General features: G+C 45.0%; 1 long non-coding RNA gene across 4 annotated transcripts in view; it reads right to left on the bottom strand.

The window, feature by feature from the left end:
* Positions 1-4,299: 4,299 nt before the first annotated feature.
* The window catches only part of LOC109451963 (uncharacterized), a 388,342-nt gene continuing 374,236 nt past the window's right edge, over positions 4,300-18,405 (bottom strand). The window contains exons 11-15 of one of the 4 annotated variants that reach the window (XR_012490909.1): positions 11,929-12,074; positions 9,444-11,040; positions 8,420-8,513; positions 7,563-8,185; positions 4,300-7,461 (exon numbers count right to left, since the gene is read on the bottom strand). This is a non-coding gene — a long non-coding RNA (uncharacterized LOC109451963). Of the gene's footprint in view, positions 7,462-7,562; positions 8,186-8,419; positions 11,041-11,928; positions 12,075-18,405 lie in introns of all 4 variants that reach the window. The other 3 variants (XR_012490907.1, XR_012490910.1, XR_012490908.1) reach the window with 3 other exon arrangements.

The following is an 18,405-nucleotide window of genomic DNA, read 5'->3' as shown; positions in this document are numbered from 1 at the left end:
CCGCTGGCGGGCGTGCCGGCCCACCCGCGACAGTGAGGCCCGCCCAGCTCGCAGCGGCCCGCGTTCTCCCGGCCGCCCCGCTAGTCTCCACGCCGCCGGGAAGCGTCGGCCGTCCGCCCGCCCGCAGATGTCGCTGCCCCTCCGGCTGCCCTACAGCTACCCCGAGCGGCGGTGGCGCGGCGCCCTCTGGCTCGCCGACTTCTGCGCCCCGGTCACACCACGCCCCCGCCTACCCCGTCTACTGGTCGGGGATCGACCCGAAGTACGAGGGCGGCAGCGCGGAGGGCTGCTTGGAGGCGGCGGCCTGGGCTCAGGGCGGAAGCTGCGGGAGGAGCGCCTCCGGCGGTGGCACGGGCGCCACCCATCTAGGCCTGGCGTCCCTGGGCTCGCTGTACGGACCACCGCCCGCCTGCAACCATCTCCCGCCGGGCGCTCAAGGTCTCAACACCATGCCGTCAACCCCGCGCGCCTTAGTAGTCGCCCGCCACCCCACAGGGCCCCTGGGGAGTCGAGGACAGCCAGCCTTGCGCTTCTGGAACAGCCGCGGCTGGCGGAAAGGAGCCTGAACTCAGTGCAAATTACCAGATTGACTGTAGTTGGCGGAGCGTCGAGGAGGCGGTGCCGCCTTTCTGGATTCTCAAAGCGTTCGCGGACGGAGGGGTCACTGGGCTAGGCGCGCGTCCGGCGGAGAAGAGTGGGGGCGAGGCATGCAGTCGTCAGCTGCGTCTGGAAAATCTCAGGGAAACTGCGGGAAAGTTGTCTTGCGGGTAGGAACAGGAATGGAGATGCCGAGTATCTGCATCCAAGAACCCTTAGAAAGTAGAGCTGTTGCCTTTTTCCTTCTCCAGGCTCAGAGAAGCAGGGGAGAAAGAGTGAAATGATTATATGATTATAGTTGAGTAAGACGTTGGAGCACGGTAGAATATTTGGCTATGATTTTTCTCTTACCAGATTGAAGGTGTTTGGAGACATACTTCAGGCTCCAGGCTTAAGTCAGCTAAGTGGCAGCGACATACTCATGTAATGGCTTTAAGTGCAGATCCGAAATCAGAAGATGTCAAACCATGGCCGGCTGGCCAGCCAGCTATACTCAATGGGCTGTTAAGAGAAATCCCCTTGGGTATCTCTGGGGTGTGTGTGGGGGGGTTATTTATACACACACTCATACCTACATAGTTTAGCTTTCACACCAGTGTTTCAAATGGAAGTAAATACATATGTCGTCTTAAACAGGAAAGGATTTTTTGTAGCCCCCTCTCCACACACACCAACACCTACACAGTGGCAAGGGCACACCGTTTGGTCCTAACACCTTTGGGAATCAGCAAGTCCTGGCTAGGAAAGTTGGGTTCTGGATACTTTCCATAGAAATCAGAATAGAACTTCCCAGAGGGTCTACCCTGGATTTATTTGGAGCTTTAATAGCTTGCCTTTCCCTCAACATAGATAATTATTGAAAAAAAAAAAATGTTCACTAACTCAGGGTTGGAGAGTTGTGGATATAGGTCCTGATTGTGACTCTCATCTGTTGTATCCGTTCATCCACAGTCATTGTGTGTATTTATCTGTGAAATGGGAATACCCCAACTCAGAAAAAAAGCCCGGGGGGGGGGGATTGCTCAGGGGGAAAAAAGATTGTTGACAAAAGGCATTCAGTAAAAAAGCATTATCCTTGTTTCGGGAAATGGGGTGCCTCTAGTTAAAGGTATTTAAATCTATATATTATAAATTCATTGCTACCACCTCAATATCTAAGGCCAAACAAAGTAGGGATTTATACAATTTCAGAAAATTTCCTAACACTCTTCCTTTGAGGTCCAGAAGGGGAAAGTAACTTCAAAACGAAGTGCAACGAGATGATTACTGTATTATAGATTCAAAGTAGTGGATTATTATAATTTAGTTGACTAAGAATCTAAGCCATCCAGGCTGAAAAATTGGGAAATGATGGCATCATTTCCTCATCATTTACCAAACCTGAAACATAGAATATACATGTCATTAACATATACAAAGATGTAATTATTTTCAAATTAAGCCATCTCTAAGTGTGTAGTTTACATTCAAAGTATAGAGTGGTAGAGAAAAAAATCAGATTACAGATAGATATGTTTTCAGTTACTACGCTTCTAAATTTCTTTTTACATTATGAGGTGATCTTGTTCCTGTTTTTTGAGTCATGAATGTGAAAATACTACCTGAAGTACTGCCCTTAGGTTTAACTTTGTAATACTCGCCAGCCAATAGCTGTGAACTTGGATCAGTATACGGACACCTGACAAAGTCTTAATGTTCAATTTTAGTCCCTAAGAAACAGTGAAGCATCTTCACTGTATTTAAATGTTCTAACATGACTACATTGAGCCATATCTTTATTCCTACAAACACCGTAAGTAAAATATTGTTTCCTTGAGTACATTGTTGTCAATCTAAAAGCTGCAGTTAACTTAGGCTGACATATAAGATATAATATGAATCATGTTGAACACATGTATTCATCAAATGATTTCCGTTATGTGCACTCACATGGTAAAGTGTGGGGGATGATGGCAGAAGGTGGGGACTGGGTGAGAATAAGGTTTTCAAAATAATCCTCAAGGTCAAGGTGGATTTATGGAGGTACTAGGATTAAGTCAGAGAAAGGCTTAGAGAAAATATAGAAATAATAAATCCTAGGATAAACGTGATATTAAATGAGCAAGAGGTGGGGAATGAAAAAGCGAGGTGGCAAGCAGTTGAGGTCATTGAGACGAACCTGGTGGCCAACCTGGTGACACGTCCTATGACACTTTCCAGGCCTAGAGAAAGGCTGAGGAAAAGGAACCCTGAAAGAGGATGGCCACTGCAGCGTTTGCTGGGGTGACAGAAACCAGAGTGGGCCCATCTACTTTCTCACTATGCATGACTTTGGACACAGCAGGCCTGCAGTTCTTTCCCTTTGAATTCATGGGCATGGTGCCCTTGTGACTTAGGAAGAAGCTCCGAGCCATTGAAGGTTCTACGTCTGTGTTTTCCAGTGTGGTACCCCTTGCCCCATGCAGCGACTGAACCCTGGAAATGTGGCAAACAGGAATTGAGTTATGCTCTTTGTTTAAAATCCACGCTGCGTTTTGAGAACGTCTTTAGAAAAGTAAAAGAGCTCCATGGTTTTTATGTCGATTACATGTTGAATTGTTTGGATATGTTGGGGTAAATAAAATGTTAATAAGATGAATTTTACCAGTTTCTTTTTACTTTTTAGAGTATGGCTAGTAGGAAATTGGACTTGTATTGTCTACAAGTTTCTATTGGCCATGATGTTCTAGAACCTGGACTTGCTCCTTTGATTTGAGGTCACGTTGGTGCCAAAGGCATCAGAACCACAGAATGTTAGGCCTGGAAGGGACTTTAGAATTTATCTAGGCCAATGGTTTTCAAACTGTGTTAGGATAAGCCAGAGGGAGTAGGGACGCGAGTGCATGTGACTGCTGTGGGAGCCGCAGTGAGGTGGGGGAGCTCTGACATCACACGCCCACCCCCACCCCCCCATCCTTGATAGACATATATTAGGTTGGTGCAAAAGTAATTCTGGTTTTTGCAATTACTTTTAACCTTTTAAACCACAATTACTTTTGCACCAACCTAATGTTTTTATTCCTGAGACTCCAAACTCAGATGTCATTTGAAGAAAGGATTCTGGCTGGTTTCTTGGTCTATTTTGTTCTGTTTTTCAATCCTGGCCCATCGTTTTACCTGTAAGTCCATTTGAGGTCCAGAGAATGGAGGCAGCATGGCTAAAGCCATGTAAAGATAAATAAGGCATCTAAAGGACCTCGGTATATCCAGACGCAGTACAGTCTTAACCTACTAGGAGATGCTGGGAAGTTTTGATTAATTCCTGTTGGACGTGAAGCCAGTCCTGAGGGGGGTTAGGAATGCGGAGAGTGTGCGTTTGCCTTTTGTCTGGACATCCCTCCACCGTTCGGTCAGACACAGCCTCCTAGGGTTGAGGGACAATGGGCTTTACTTACCTCTACAATTAAACACTGAACTGATTCGAAAGACCTGGCATTTGGAAAATATTAACAGGTAACACTTACAGAGCGTTTTGCTCTGTGCCAAACGCTGTTCTAAGTGATCCACACTCATATAAATCTTCACATCGAAGCTACAAAGAGGCACTGTATTAGCCTTAACTTACAGATGAGGAAACAGAAACACAGACAAGTAACCTCCCCCCACCTACCCCGCCCCAGGTCACACAGCCAGAAAGTAGCAGAGGCGACATTTGAACCCAGGCAGTCCTGCGACAAAGCACCTGCTGTTAACTAGTGTATGTTACTTAATTCATTCTCTTCGTGGGTTTTCTAAACCTCTGTCATATCCCCCTCAGCCTGCAAACTGCCAGGACACTTTTAATTGCCTGATCATAAGCATTCAGCGCTGTTGCCTCTGCTTCCTCCTGAACAGCCCAGAGTCTATTATGTCCTCACGTGGTCTCACTCTCAATACTGCATCCTCCACGTTTGGGACTGGATCAAACCTCCACTTTGTTTCCAGAATTCTCCAAAATAGAGCTCAAAAGTTTGTGGTTGCTTCAATGGCTGCTGCAAGCCGGAATGACAGGTTCAAGGCAGAGCCTATGACAAGTCTATTGCCATTAGGGATCTGGAGGATTAGGGACCCTTGCAGCCCCTAATTCAATCCTCTTCTGAATTATAAATGCAGGTATTAATTATGTCTATCTCTGGGGAACCCCACTCTTTACACATAACCTTTGTTTGTTTTTTGACCATATTCCCCAATTTCTTTTTTACCCTAGCATCTATGGAAATATCAACACCTTTCTCACTGTAACCCATCTCATTATGAGCCATAAATACACTCATGTTTTTGCATCTGTCAGCACTCTTTGCATTATGATCGTCTTCCATGCTGAGGGAATTTTTCCTCTTCTCGTTCACTGAGTTCATTAGGACCTTCCCTTTCGCTTTCAACATGGCACTCAAGGCATCCATTTCCATGTGTTCGTCTCCCTGACAAATGGCTGGGCCAGTGTTTATTGTCTAGCACGTGACTGACACCCATAAATGGCTTTTTAAATTTTTTCATCAAGGGCCTGGGCCTGGATATCAGGAAGGTCTTCATGTTTCCTGGGTCTGGGTGACATGCTTGGGAAGGAAATGCTGCTCCGATTCTGGGCAAGACGGGAACTGCGGCCGAGACGTCCTGTTTCTACTGTTCTGTGAAGGCGACCTACAGCCCCCAGATGTCCCACCAGTGGGAGTGTTCAGTGTTGCCCCCCACCCCGATTTGTATGGTGAATACAGCAACCACTTTAGAACTATACTTTTAGTCTGCAAGGGCCACGAATGTACAGATGTGGTGGCTGAGTCCCTCTTCAGGTGAATTTAAGTGTCCACTGAGTGCTGAGGACTGAATTTAAGTGTCCACTGAGTGCTGAGGACTGAATTTAAGTGTCCACTGAGTGCTGAGGACTGAGTCCACAGTACTGCCCCTGAAACATTACAGGCGCTCCAATGAATTCAAGTCAGCACAGGTCAAGTCGATTCAAGTTATTCAACAGGTAAGAGAAAAAACCCGATTGAAAGTGAGGAAACTGTCAGTTCAAGTAGGAATCTTGGAATAAGTGTTATGCCATAAACTTCCAGCTCACAAAAATTTAGAGTTTAAAAGAAGATAAATAGATTGGGTCAGAAAGCGGCCAAACGGAATGCTGGAGTTGGGTTTCATTCATCTGCCAATGCCCAGAACCTGGGACGTACCAGGGGTGGGTGACGAAGCAACATGTCGCCTTTCTTTAGGAACACATGGAGATACAGAATTCACAGGAAATTAAACTGAAGCCATTGCCCTGCTTCCGTTTGTAATTCCTATTCCCAGGAACTAGGAAAACGGATGCTACTTGATATACTGCTATGCTGCACTTTAAATTGGACTAATGACAACAACCAGTCCAGTGAAATTCTTTCTCTATATTCTTCATGGAACAGAAATGCCAATAGATTCTGGTTCCCTTTTCACCACACAGTCCCAATCCTCATGTGCTACATAAATTCTCCAGAATATAGACCAGAGAAATTAGAAACTTACCATTTTACTCAGCAGGCCCATCCAGCATGTTCTCCCGATGGTTGCTTCTAGCCTTTCTAGCATTTGTGACCACTTTCCCTACAGGTAAAACTTTTTCCTTCCCACTTCCCATCCTCCAATGATCAATCCAAATTATTTGTGGAAGAAGGAAAGATGAAAAAGAAAAGAAGAAGGAAGGCAAACGGAAAACAAAGATGGCTGGCAATTTTTTGTTTTATTTATATATATTTTTTTTTGCTTGTATTTTTGACCACAGGTTTGGGAAGGGTATGTTTGGGCAGAAAGAGGGCAAGATGTGGACAAGGAGAGAACACGTTGCCAATTCCAGACATTTTTGTTTTTACACGCTACGTAGATTAGGACAGAATCGGGCCACAGAAAGGGCTTGTTGAATGTTTTGCAGCCCCCAAATGTGATAGCGCTGAAGCTGTCTGGTTGCCCCCAGCAGACACTGGGCTGGGCCACACTTCTGGGATGTCTGAGTCAGAGCTGCCCCTCCAAGAGATGTACCAAGGCTGACAGCAATCGACCGGTCCTGTGCCAGGCCAGGGGGCCTCAAAGATGAAAGAAGCCAGTCCCTGCCCACTGGGAAAGTTGAATGAGAGGACATTAAAAGATATTCAAGTGCATGTCCAGAGCCACTGGATTCAAACCTAGGAGAACCCCAAAGACAAGTTTCTCTGACCCCGTAGTAGGAGGGCTGATCGTGCCCGTCTCCTGGGAGCATACAGAGCTTTTCCTTTTGTGTGTTTAAACGACTGTGATCTCCATCTGTGATGGTTAATTTTATGTGTCAATTTGACTGGGTCACGGTGGCCAGAGAGTGGTTCAGACATTACCCTGGATGTTTCTCTGAGGGTTGTTTATTTGGATGAGACTGATTTTACATTGATAGACTTCGTGAAAAGCAGACTGCCCTCCATGGTGTGGGGGGGGCCTCACCCAAGCAGTTGAAGGCCTCAATCGAACAAAGACTGATCTCCCCCAAGCGAGAAAGAATGCTACCAGCACATGACCTTCAGACTTCCACTGCAACGTTGGCTCTTCCTAATGTTCCAGCCTGCTGGCCCCTTCTGCCAACCTCCATAATCGCGTGAGCCAATTCCTAAAAGAAATGTCTCTGTCTATATATACATACATCACATTGGTTCTGTTTCTCTGGGGAACCCTAATACATCTTTCTTTCCTTCTTGGACAGAGCAGAGCAAAGCCTAGGAGATGAGCATTGTATCAAGTGTCAACACATCTCCACTTCTGTCCTGGGTCCCCAAAGACACATTGGATTGAGTGCCTCTTCATCTCTGAGAGTCTCAATTTCCCAGAGTTTAAAACTACTCCAGCGGGGTGATGAGGATACACTTAATAAATCTAAGATAGAAACAAAAATTGTTTTAGTTGAAAAAATCTAAGATAGGATTATTGATCTAGAAGAAAAACACTCCCCCCCCAACCCTCCCCCACCCACACACCTACAATTTACTAGGAGAAAATAGCAAATTCCAATGAGGCTCTGGCTTTGAGATTCTAAAGCAATCTAGAGATTGGAAAGATAAAAATAAGCCAGCAATATGTTTCTGAGCCTCTGATTTGTGTCCGTTCAGCCTGAAGGAAAAAAGAGATGAATATTTTTGCTTTCCCGCAAATGCATATTTAATCTTTATCTAAACATCCTGAATTTGGAGCCTGTCAGGAGCTTCCATGGTAAGTACAGATTGATTTCCCAATTTTCTATCGTGTATTAAGAAAGCCATTTTAAGTCCCAGAATTCATGTGGACCTCTTGTTGCCGTTCTTTATTTCTTGTTACTTTTGCCTTTCCAAGTTAATTGACATACGGTTGAATTATTATAAGATCTCAGCATAAGGGCTTAAGGAGTGGATTTCTCAAAATGAAGAGGTCACAGTCCACAAAACCACACTGGAGACAAAAATGTACTCTATTTTTGCAGCTGCCGAATGTTTTCAGTTTCCCTGGCTCTTTACCAGGAATGTGTGAAGCGTTTGGCGGTGGATATACAACTCTGCTTCCTCCTCCCTGGTTCCTCGTAGACTGGAAGCCCCTGCTTCTTATCTAGACCAGAGCTTCTCCGACTCTAAGGACACAAAGATCAAGGGTATCCTGTAAAAAATGCTGGTTCTGATTCAGCAGGTCAGGGGTGAGACGAGAGTCTACATTTCCTAACATGCTTTCCCGTGATTTTGATGCACAGACTGCTCTTTGCATATCTCCACCCACACCATCCAGTACAGCAGCCACATGTGGCTGTTGGAGCCCTTGAACTGTGGCTCGTCTGAATTCACATCTCCTCTAAGGATAAAACACATACCAGATTTTGAAGAGTCAGTAAGAAAAAGGGACACGATATCTCATTAATTTCATATTACAGGAAGTCCTCAATGTCGTCCATAGGTTCTGCGACTCTAAGCAAAATGACATATAATGACACCAATTTTAACCGCAGGCTATTGATGTAAACAAGAGTCAAGTGCCTACAGCATCCCATCAATGTTATAACAAAACAACCTGAACAACACGACCGGCTGTACTTCCACTCCAGACTCTCCCAAACTCCTAACCTAAACCCACGCATCTCACGAGGTCCGTGGACCAGTGTGCGATCACTCACTGTCGCTGGTCTAAATCCAGAGAAGGAGTTTGTGTCAGAATGCAAGGAAACAACATTAGTGTTCAGTTCAGCTGAATCTCTGTCCTCTCTTTGAAAGGACCAGAACATGCATTTACCTTCTGGCAGTACTTTCTTTCTCATCACAGCGCACAGAACAGAGCAAGTACTTTGGGTACTGCTGCTACATACAGTCTCCCATGGACAGTTCAAGATCAGGACCCAGTAGACATCTCTCCCCTCCTGAACCTCCTAAACCTACTCCTGCTCCTTCACTGTCTCCCTCCGGGAGTTTGTGCCTCCCCCCCACCAAGCATCCAAGCAAGAAACAAAGGGACAACTTAGTTGACTTGCTATTGAGCAGAGATGACGGAAGTGGGGTCATGAAACGCAGCCTGACTTGGTGTCAGTGTGTGGACGAGGCTAAGCCTGTAGACAGAGTCTCTGCAGAACTCCAGAGACAGAGACGGAGGCTGCGGGGGCTGGAAGGCAGGCGGGTGATGACTGACATGCTTCCACTGGCTGTAGCTTCTCTAGCTGATTCTGGTACATTCTGAAAGCTCTGCTGGATGAGAGTTCTACCACCTGGGCACTTTGTCCATTACTCTTCCCTTCTAGCTTTCCCTGGTTTCTTTCTCTTCCAACTAGAATACCAGTATCCTTCTAGCCTGTTACAACGCCATTACCATTTTGGCTTCTGCCCCTGATTCGGACCCCGCTGACTTACCATCTCATGTTTGCCTTTGCATTCCTTTAAGATATGACTGGCGTTCCTTTAAGATACAACTTGCAAACTCTAACACAGTAATAAGACAGACCCAGTTCCGCCAATCTCCCCTGGTCTGTGTTGTCGCTTTATGTCAAAACAACGATAGGAAGGATGGAGTGGGGGGGCGGGGGCGGGAATTAGCACAATCATTTGGAGCCAAAGAATAGATTATGGCTGGAAACTCCCGTCTTGATTTGGTTCAAGGGCCACAGCTATATTTGGCTGGCCCCTGACTGACATAATTATTATTGCCAGAAAGTAATTTTAGTAAGGACTTAAAAGGAGGACATGGGTGATTAAAGCTCTAATAATAACATTTCTGAAAAGTCTGGGTTAATGAATCTGTAACTCTGGTCAAAGAAAAGAGGCTTCAGGTGTTTGGGGATTCGTACCTGGAACTGAACTTGGAAAAAAAATATTCTACTGGGGAGTCAAGTAGGGCAGGGATAGAACACACGCCCCTACGAAATGTTGGGGAAATAGAGAGGTAGCTCGTTTTTACATCAAAAGTTCCTCTAAACATTTTGTGAGCAAAGTAAAGTTTCTCAAAGCAGATAATGTTTTAAATTCGCTCACTGAGCGTCCCTTGTGATGCACAAGGCACTATACGAGTCTCTTTGGAAGATTCCCCATGGTGTAAGCAGGGATACTCTGAGCTCTGGCTGAGGCAATCTGGCCGTTAGTAGCCAGCATTGGCTTTGATTAGGTCAAACTGACGGGCTGATGCCTACCAGTGGTTAAATATTTTGAATGTCACCCTTGGATATAAGGCAAACTTTCCGTCCTGAAAGAGCTTTCAGTTTAGAGGGTGAGCTATGCCCACACATAACCATCGCACAAGGCTGTGTCATAATAATGGTTACAACTGTATTTCACGATGTCCTTTGCAAAATGCTTTCATACACTTTATCGCATCGGAACTTCACGACAGCTCTGTGGTGTGTGTTCCTTTTCTCATTTTGCTGATAAGAAAGCACGAAGGTCAAGGAGGGAAGCGGTGTCTCCCATTTCATAGAGCAAGAACCCGTCCTCGTTTGACAACGTCTGATTTTCCCTGCAGTGCTTCACCCACGGTTCCCGTGGCCTTCTTATTTAAAACAGAAGATTCAAAAGCAAACAATTGTTTATTTCACGAATTAATTCTTGATTTCTAAATACAGATTTTCATACCCAAGTAACCACATGAAAATCAGCCTTGGAACCCTGTCATCTGATAAAAAGTTTAAAAAGCCCCCTTCTGGGAAACAAGCTGTTACAAAGCTCAGGTAACGTATTTTGGGGAAGCATGGAGTTCCCTTCAGGGCCTCAGCAGGCAGTTATGTGTAAAACAAACAAACACATGCAAAACAAAACAAAACAAAGAAGCAAGAGCAATGTGACAGTTTATTGCAGAGGGAAGGGGAGAGAGGGAGAGAGGGAGAGAGGGAGAGAGAGAACACAAACAAACAAAAGTTTAATGATAAAAAGTGTGCAGTGACCTGGGGTCAGACTCCATTCCCGAAGAAGCCGCAGCCTTCACCATAGCTCAGCACAGGAGGGGTTCCTCATACTGGCCCTGAGGAAAACAGGTGAGATGCTAGTGAGAGGAGCCTTGCTATCTGCAGAAACAAGCCTGGGTGTTCTGGAAATTCACTCAGGCAGAGTACCTCGTTCTCCAAGGGGCCACACACACGTGGGGCTGCCCTTAAAGCACCTCAAATCTCTATGTACCTGGTCGTGGACAATATGGCCACAGGCCACGGGGAAAACACAAACTACGTCCCGAGGGAGTGATGCCGACGGCCTCTATGACCATTTGCCTAATGCTCCCCATGCAGACCTAGGCTCTCAGACCTGGGGCCTTCCAGTTGGTTTGACGCCTTTTCTTCCGCATCTGACATGCATCTCAGCCACTTTCTGTCTGTACTAATCCCCTGCAATGGCTTCCTTCATAGAACCTTACAGAAATACTAGGTCAGGATGGGAAGGGAACTTGGAAATTGTGGGATGCACCCTCTCTCTTCCCAGGAAAGGAACATGGAATTTACAAAAGTGAAATGACTTGTTTGAAGTCACAAGAAAGGGTAGTCACACAATCAACATGAGAGGCTAAAATTTCTGGTGGTTGTTACTCGACATGTGTGAAGTTCAATGTTTGGAATCCTTACTACCATCAAACGACTTGTGCAGGTAGTAACTCCACCAGGTATCCTAGTGTCAGTGGTGGAAATTAGGCCACCTTATTAGGACCTGCTCCCTGGAACATCTGCTCCCTGGAACATCTGCTCCCCATATGAGGCGAGTTTCTGATTATTTAGGTTCCGTGTTGCAGGTACTCAGGGCTCTCTCTCTGATGCATCTTTGAAAAGACTCCAAAATAAACTTTTTCTGTGAAGCAGAGTAGCTGGTTACAGTGAATATTTGCTGCCTAATTAGTTCTTTGGACAGCTCTAACTGTGCTTACCTTCAAGGCTGGCATGCCCATATTGCCATCGTCATCTGGTGTGTTTTTCTCACTGATTGAGTCACTTTGCCACAAGAGATGCATGAATCAAACCTCCACAGGGCAGGGGTCTTGATCTACGTTGTTCAGTCCTGGACGACCTGGGCCTCGGATACAGGGGTGCCCAACAAACATCTCAGGACTAAACACAAGTGCCCCTTGAACAATATGGGTTTAAACCGCACGGACCCACTTATACATGGTTTTCTTCCCAATAAATATTGAAAATGTATTTTCTTTTCCTTTTGATTTTCTTAATAACATTTTCTTTGCTCCAACTTACTTTATTGTAAGAAGACAGCATATAATACATATAAACAGACAAAATATGTGTTAATTGACTGCTTATATTGTCAGTAAAGCTTCCAGTCAACTGTAGGCTATCAGTAGTTATGTTTTCAGGGGAATCAAAAGTTGTATGTGGATTTTGACTTCACTGGGTGGGGGGGGGTGTCGGTGCCCCTAACCCCCACGTTGCTCAAGGGTTAACTGTAAATGAATTAGTTGATTTTCACAAAGGGAACCCCTGGCGCTGGCTCACCTGCCACAGAACCCACCTTCACAGATGCTCCTCCTGCCTGAGACGCCCCCTGTGGGGAGTGTAGCTCCACAGCTGCAAACCACCCCTCCCCTGCTGCCTGCCCATCAGCCCAGAGAGTCAGGTCCCTGCTTCCTATATTCCACGGTGGCTCCTGGGAACATCTTCTAGGCCGCCCAGAGCTGTTTTCTTCTTACTGTGAGCCACCTGCTTAGGCCCACACTAAAGGATAAGGGAGTTTTCTCCTTCCCTCATCTTGGAGAAGACAGCCCCATCCCATGCTAAGGGGTCGGAGCACCACTTCCACCGTGGCTGGCCCTCTGGCCCCGCCCTGCCCAGGGAAGCGAGTGGCTCTTTATGAGCAGGTGCCGTTTAGTTTCCTATGACCCCCCTTCCTCTGGAAATGCTCCCCTCCCCAACGTGAAGGTCATCAGAGGCTACAGGATGCATCACAATCACTTGGGGACAGGGTGGCATAATAGTTGGGCATGGCCTTGGAAATCAACCAACCTGAGGTCAGATCTGGCAACTTCTACCTCCTGTGTAACCTTGGGCAAGTGACTTAATTTCCTTACAACGCAGTGTTCTCATTTGTCAAATCGGGAAAATACCAGCACCTATCTCATAGGGTAGAATGCTAATTAAATGTGAAAAGTTGCTCAATCCCGGCAGTATATGATAAATGCTCAGTGATTTTTTTTTTTTTACATGTAAGAGAGGGAAATAAATAAATGATCAGTTATTTTCAGAGGATGGCAATGCAAATTGGAGAAGTCAAGAGAGGGTCAGACACCCCATCTGAGAAGCCAAGAGGTTCTGGGGAAAGATTCGGATGAGGCTGGACTAGAGGTGAGGTAGGCATTGGAGGACAGAGAGCGTTTGAACAGCTTTGGATGCAGGGAGAATGAAGACTTGGAGAAAGAAGATACTGACAGAGCAAGAAGAAGGTACATGCTAAGCTTCTCAGGAAAGAGAACTTTGGGGAAGAGTCTGCGTGTGTTAAGCAACTTTCCTGACCAGCTTTCTTCATCCCTCAGGCAAGGATAGGGCCCCAGACTATGAGAAGACACAGCCTTCCTCGTATTTTGTACTTTTATAATCTTCTACCATTGGGCCATAAACCCTGTGACAGTAGCAACTCTACCAGCTTTGCTTATTGGTGTACCCCAATGTCTGGCATGGTCCCCACAAGACTGGATATCTGACTGCGCAGAAAGCAGCCCAGTGTCTCTTCTATCTTCTCACAAAGGGTGAGTTTCAAATTCCTGACTTAAAAATGATTATTGAAGAGATTCAAGTCATTACTTCCTTTGGTAAGAGCACACCACCAACAAAAAATAAATGTTAAATGTTTCTTCTCCGTAGCTTCATTTTGGGTGTTAGTGTCTTGTTTATTTCTTTACTCAACAAGGTGCCTGGCTGGGTGCGAGAAAACAGGGCCCGTTCCTCAAGTTTGAGTCATTCTTTTCTCTCTGAGGTGGTGTGTGTCTCATCAGGGGACTCCCTGGGCAGACAGAGGACAGGCTGAGAGGCCCAGCTTCTTGCCCCATCCCAACTCTGCTTCTGGGCCGTCTGCTGTGTTGCTGTACCCCGAGTTTCCAGCCTAATTCTGACCGTGGGGAGGAGGTACTGCACCCCAATGCAGCACCTGTGCTGCTCAGAACACGGCTGCAGGTATCACTGTCCAGCCTTCTCCCCACTGAGGCCACATTCCTACGACTGGACTTTGGCCTCGGCCACTTATCTGAGTCCTTGCTGTGTGACAGCAGTTGTCTCCTAGCACCGCACTTTGCTTTGCTCCTGACAATAATGACAAGAGTAATTAACAGCTCATAATTTTGAGCATTTACGGCATGTGAGCGACGGTGTTAAAGAAACCCTTCCCTTGCATAGTCTCATTCAGTCTTGACCAGACTCCTGTGAGGTATTAGAATTATTTATTTCCATTTGACAGATTAGGACACTGAGGCTCAGGGAGGTTAAATAACTCACCCAAAGCCACGTGGCCTGGAAATGGCGAAGCCAGCCCTCAGCTCAGATAACTGTTCTCCCTGCTTCCTTTATTACTTCCCCTTTCTATCTAGGCCCCTTACAAAATTCTTCTTTGAAAGAGGAAAGTCTCAAGCAGTCCCTCCTTGGCTAACAATACTTCAGTGCCATCTCTCTGCTTTTTGAAGAAAACTGACTCTTTCCTGAGGCTACAAGGAAAGCCCTGTAAGCGTCCCCACCTCACTGTGCTGCCTCCATCTAATCTGTTTCCTTCTCTCACTGAACTCCAGCCCCTCACCCTCCGTTCCTGGAAGTGGCTGACCTGCTTCCAGCCTTAGCATATGTGAGCATATCATTTCCCTCTCCCAGAACGTTCTCCCAAGCTCTCTGCATCTCTGTTTCCTTTCCTGCCAGCCTGCAGGCCTGTCTTACAGATTTCAGACGAGAGCTTCCACAATCGTGAGTCAATTTCTTGAAATAAACCTCTCTCTCTCTGTCTCTCTCTCCCTCTCTGTTTCTTTGGAGACCCCTGGTTGATACAGGGTATGTGACAATCTCTATTATGATGGATTTGTCTATTTCTTCCTTTCGTTCCATCAGTTTTTGCTTCATATGTCTTTAAGAACTCTGCTATACATGACACTCACATTTAGATTGTTTCATCTTCCTGGTGATTTTCCCTTTTATTATGATACAATCTTCCCTTTATCACTAATGTTTTATCTGAAGTTTACCGGATTATTAATATAGATACAGTTTTTTGCATACTGTTTGTATACTTGGCATTTGGGCAGCATGTAATTGGGCATAGCTTTTTCATTCAGTATGGCAGTTACTCCCTTTTAATTGGCATGTTCAGTCCATTACAGTGAATGAAATTATTGATATGGTTGGGTTTACTCTACCATCTTTCTATTTTCCATTTTTCTCTTCTGTTTTTGTTGTTCCCCAGTTTTCTTTTTATTTCTTTTCTTTTTTTTTTTTTTTTTTTTTTTTTTACTTATTTTGGGTTGAGTAATTTTACTATTCTATTTTTTTCCGTATATTAACTTCTTAGTTTATGTCTGAGCTTTTGTGTATTTGAAAAGGTATATCCGGATTTTATCCTCATTTTGGCAGGATATTTTTCTTTGAGATACAGAAATCTTTGTTGACAGGTTGTTGTTTTTTCCCCCCTTGGAGCACTTTAAAGGCATCGTTCCAGTGTCTTCTCCATCGTTTCTCATGAGAAGTAGTGTAAATTCTTAAATATATGTGTATATATATATATATATATATATATATATTCAAGTCAGTCCACTGTCCTGTTATTCTGTTATCTCTATTTTCCTGTTAAGGCCTTCAGGTAAATTTTTCATTTCAATTATTTCACTTTTGAGTTCTAAAATATCCATTTGGTTCTATGTTACAGTTTTGTTTTTCTGGGCTAGTATTTTCTGTTTACTCATTAAGAGCCTACTTTCCTTTCATTCTTGGGTATGTGTTATGTACATACTTTCAAGTATTTGTCTGCTCCATCCAACATCTGGATCATCCTGAGATCTGTTTCTATTCCGTTCTTCTTTTCTTGACCATAGATCACATTTTTTTTTGTTTGTTTCTTTTTATGTTTAGTATTCTTTGACATTGGTATGTATATATTGTAGGGGTTCTGGATTCTGTTATCACTCTCTGAAGTATTGAGCTTTTTTCTAACAGGTGTCCATTCACTGGTTAATCACTTTGAACTTGTTTAGGCTTCTTTTGGCTCGTTAGGGAGATCTATGGGAAGATCAAGATATTTTCCACACTTTGTCTTGGTGGGTTTCCAGCTACTAACCCTGTTACCCATGCAGATCTTGTCAAGGCTTGGTTTTAAGATGTGTATGATAGTGTAAGACAGGTCTTACTGTAGGGCACATCCCTTACCTCTCATATGTGGTTTTCCTGGTATCTCAGTTGGCTTTACGCAGTGGTCGCTTCAGAGCGGGCTCCCTAGTGCATATACCATAGAAGATGGCAAAGGTGGCTTTCTAAACCTTCCTAACAAGCCATTCTTCACTCCCTGCCCTTCTTTATCCAGGGAGAATACTGATCTGTATAACACACCCATGTAATATATAACCGAAAGTCACTTGGCAATATCAAACACTACAGAAGTAATTATTAATATCTCATCACCTTGATGGTGGATTTATAGCCTACATCCGTCAAGCGCAGCCTGGAAAGAATAGCACATGAATATGCATGCATATTGTATAACGCACACTTGTCTCATCTTCTGGAGGTGAGAATTTATATAGCAAGCTTGGGATGGAATTAACTATGGTTGACTTAAAAAAAAATACTTCTCAACAGCAGCCCCGCTGGAAGTGCTCACCAGCCTTTATCAGAAAAAGTTCTGCTGGCTCAGTTATTATTTTATCAATCATGTTTAAAAGGAACGGTTTCCCATCGAGAGTTTGTCCCATGTCTGGCTTATCACTTAAATGGGAATAACATGAATTAGGAAACCTGCATTGATTAGCTTGAAAAGCTCAAAAGCTGGGGCTGATAAGTGGCCCCTGCTCTCTTCAGGAAGGGTGGGGCAGGGGGGTCCCTGATGTAGGTTCAGACTCCCACGGCCAGTGGGGATGGCAGAGTGGAGTTGTGATGGTGTCCCATGCTTTTTGTTTCCCAACTAATGTGAAATAAAGACTTAGACTCAAAAACTCAGGGAAGAAAACAACTGAACTGCAGACTTTCCTGCCTAGGGAAGATAGATACAGTGCCCCAAATATGAAGCATGTCTGCTAGGGGGTGCAAATTTCTAGAACAAAGTGAGAACCTCAAAATATAGTGAATGACTTGATTTTAGAGCTGCAGAAACGGAGTGCCAGCGAATTCCCACAGGGCGTGGATGTAAGCGCCCTTCTGACTGTAGTTATAATGCATTGTCTTGAGGAAGACCCCGCATGCACTTAGTGGGTCAAGAAGCACCGAGACCGCCCTGAAGCCATGGCTGGGTCACAGGTGAGCTTTAATAGATTTGAGGAGGAGGGCAGGGACAGGCGAGGCCTGGAGTATGTGGGGTAAGAGAGAAATAGTCGTTATCTCTGACATCCTGGAGTGCTTTCCAGTTCGTGACGCCCTTCTGTACACGTTAGCTCGTTTCCTCCTGGCTTCGTCCCTGGGAAGAAGTTAGTATAATCATCTTGATATTAGAGATGAAGAAAACTAAGGTCCAGCAGGTGCACCAAGCAAGGCTGTCAGACATCTAAACGTTGGCAGAAATGGAATTTGAATCCGATTTTTTTTTTTCTCTTTTTTTTGCACCACATCCGACGATGCTCTTTTCAGGTTCCGAACTCAGCCCTCTTTTGTTCATCAAAAGCCTGCCAGCCCTGTAGCTAAGATCTGAGCCCGCGGCAAGCAATGAGGACCTGCTTTCAGGCAGTGCTGCGTGAGCTTAATGCAATGGGTGCCATGTTCCTTGTATGCCTTTAGCAAATCCTGTGTAAATGGAAGTTTTGTTCAGGTTAAGGGGAGAGTCTCTAGGATTCTTAAGCGTTCCAGTAACATCAGCACAATCTAGAGGGAAGAATGAGTATAAACCAATCAAACAGTGAGAGCAGGCAGAAAGCGCTGTCCGCCCCTCTCATTTCCTGCTTTCCTTGGTAAACCTGTCTCTCCCTCCCACTGGGCTACATATGGCCCCTTTGGGGGCAGTGTCTTCATCTTTATGTACCTTCCTTCCTAAGGGGAGCGCACAGTCTGTTGTATGTTGCAGCCGTGTAACAGAGGCTAATTCAATAAACATTACATTGTACACATAAGTCTATCACAACCCACTGGAAAGTTCCCGATTCTTTGGCTTTTTATCTCCTTCTGAAGAGGTCTTCTGAATCTTCTTTCATGTTTTGAAGACAGAAATTAATCTTGTGCTTTTAAAA

Source organism: Rhinolophus sinicus, linkage group LG12 (assembly GCF_036562045.2).
Source record: "Rhinolophus sinicus isolate RSC01 linkage group LG12, ASM3656204v1, whole genome shotgun sequence".
Taxonomy (NCBI): Eukaryota; Metazoa; Chordata; class Mammalia; order Chiroptera; family Rhinolophidae; genus Rhinolophus; species Rhinolophus sinicus.
Note: the sequence above shows the minus strand (reverse complement) of the source record. Positions and strands in the feature narration are given on the sequence as shown.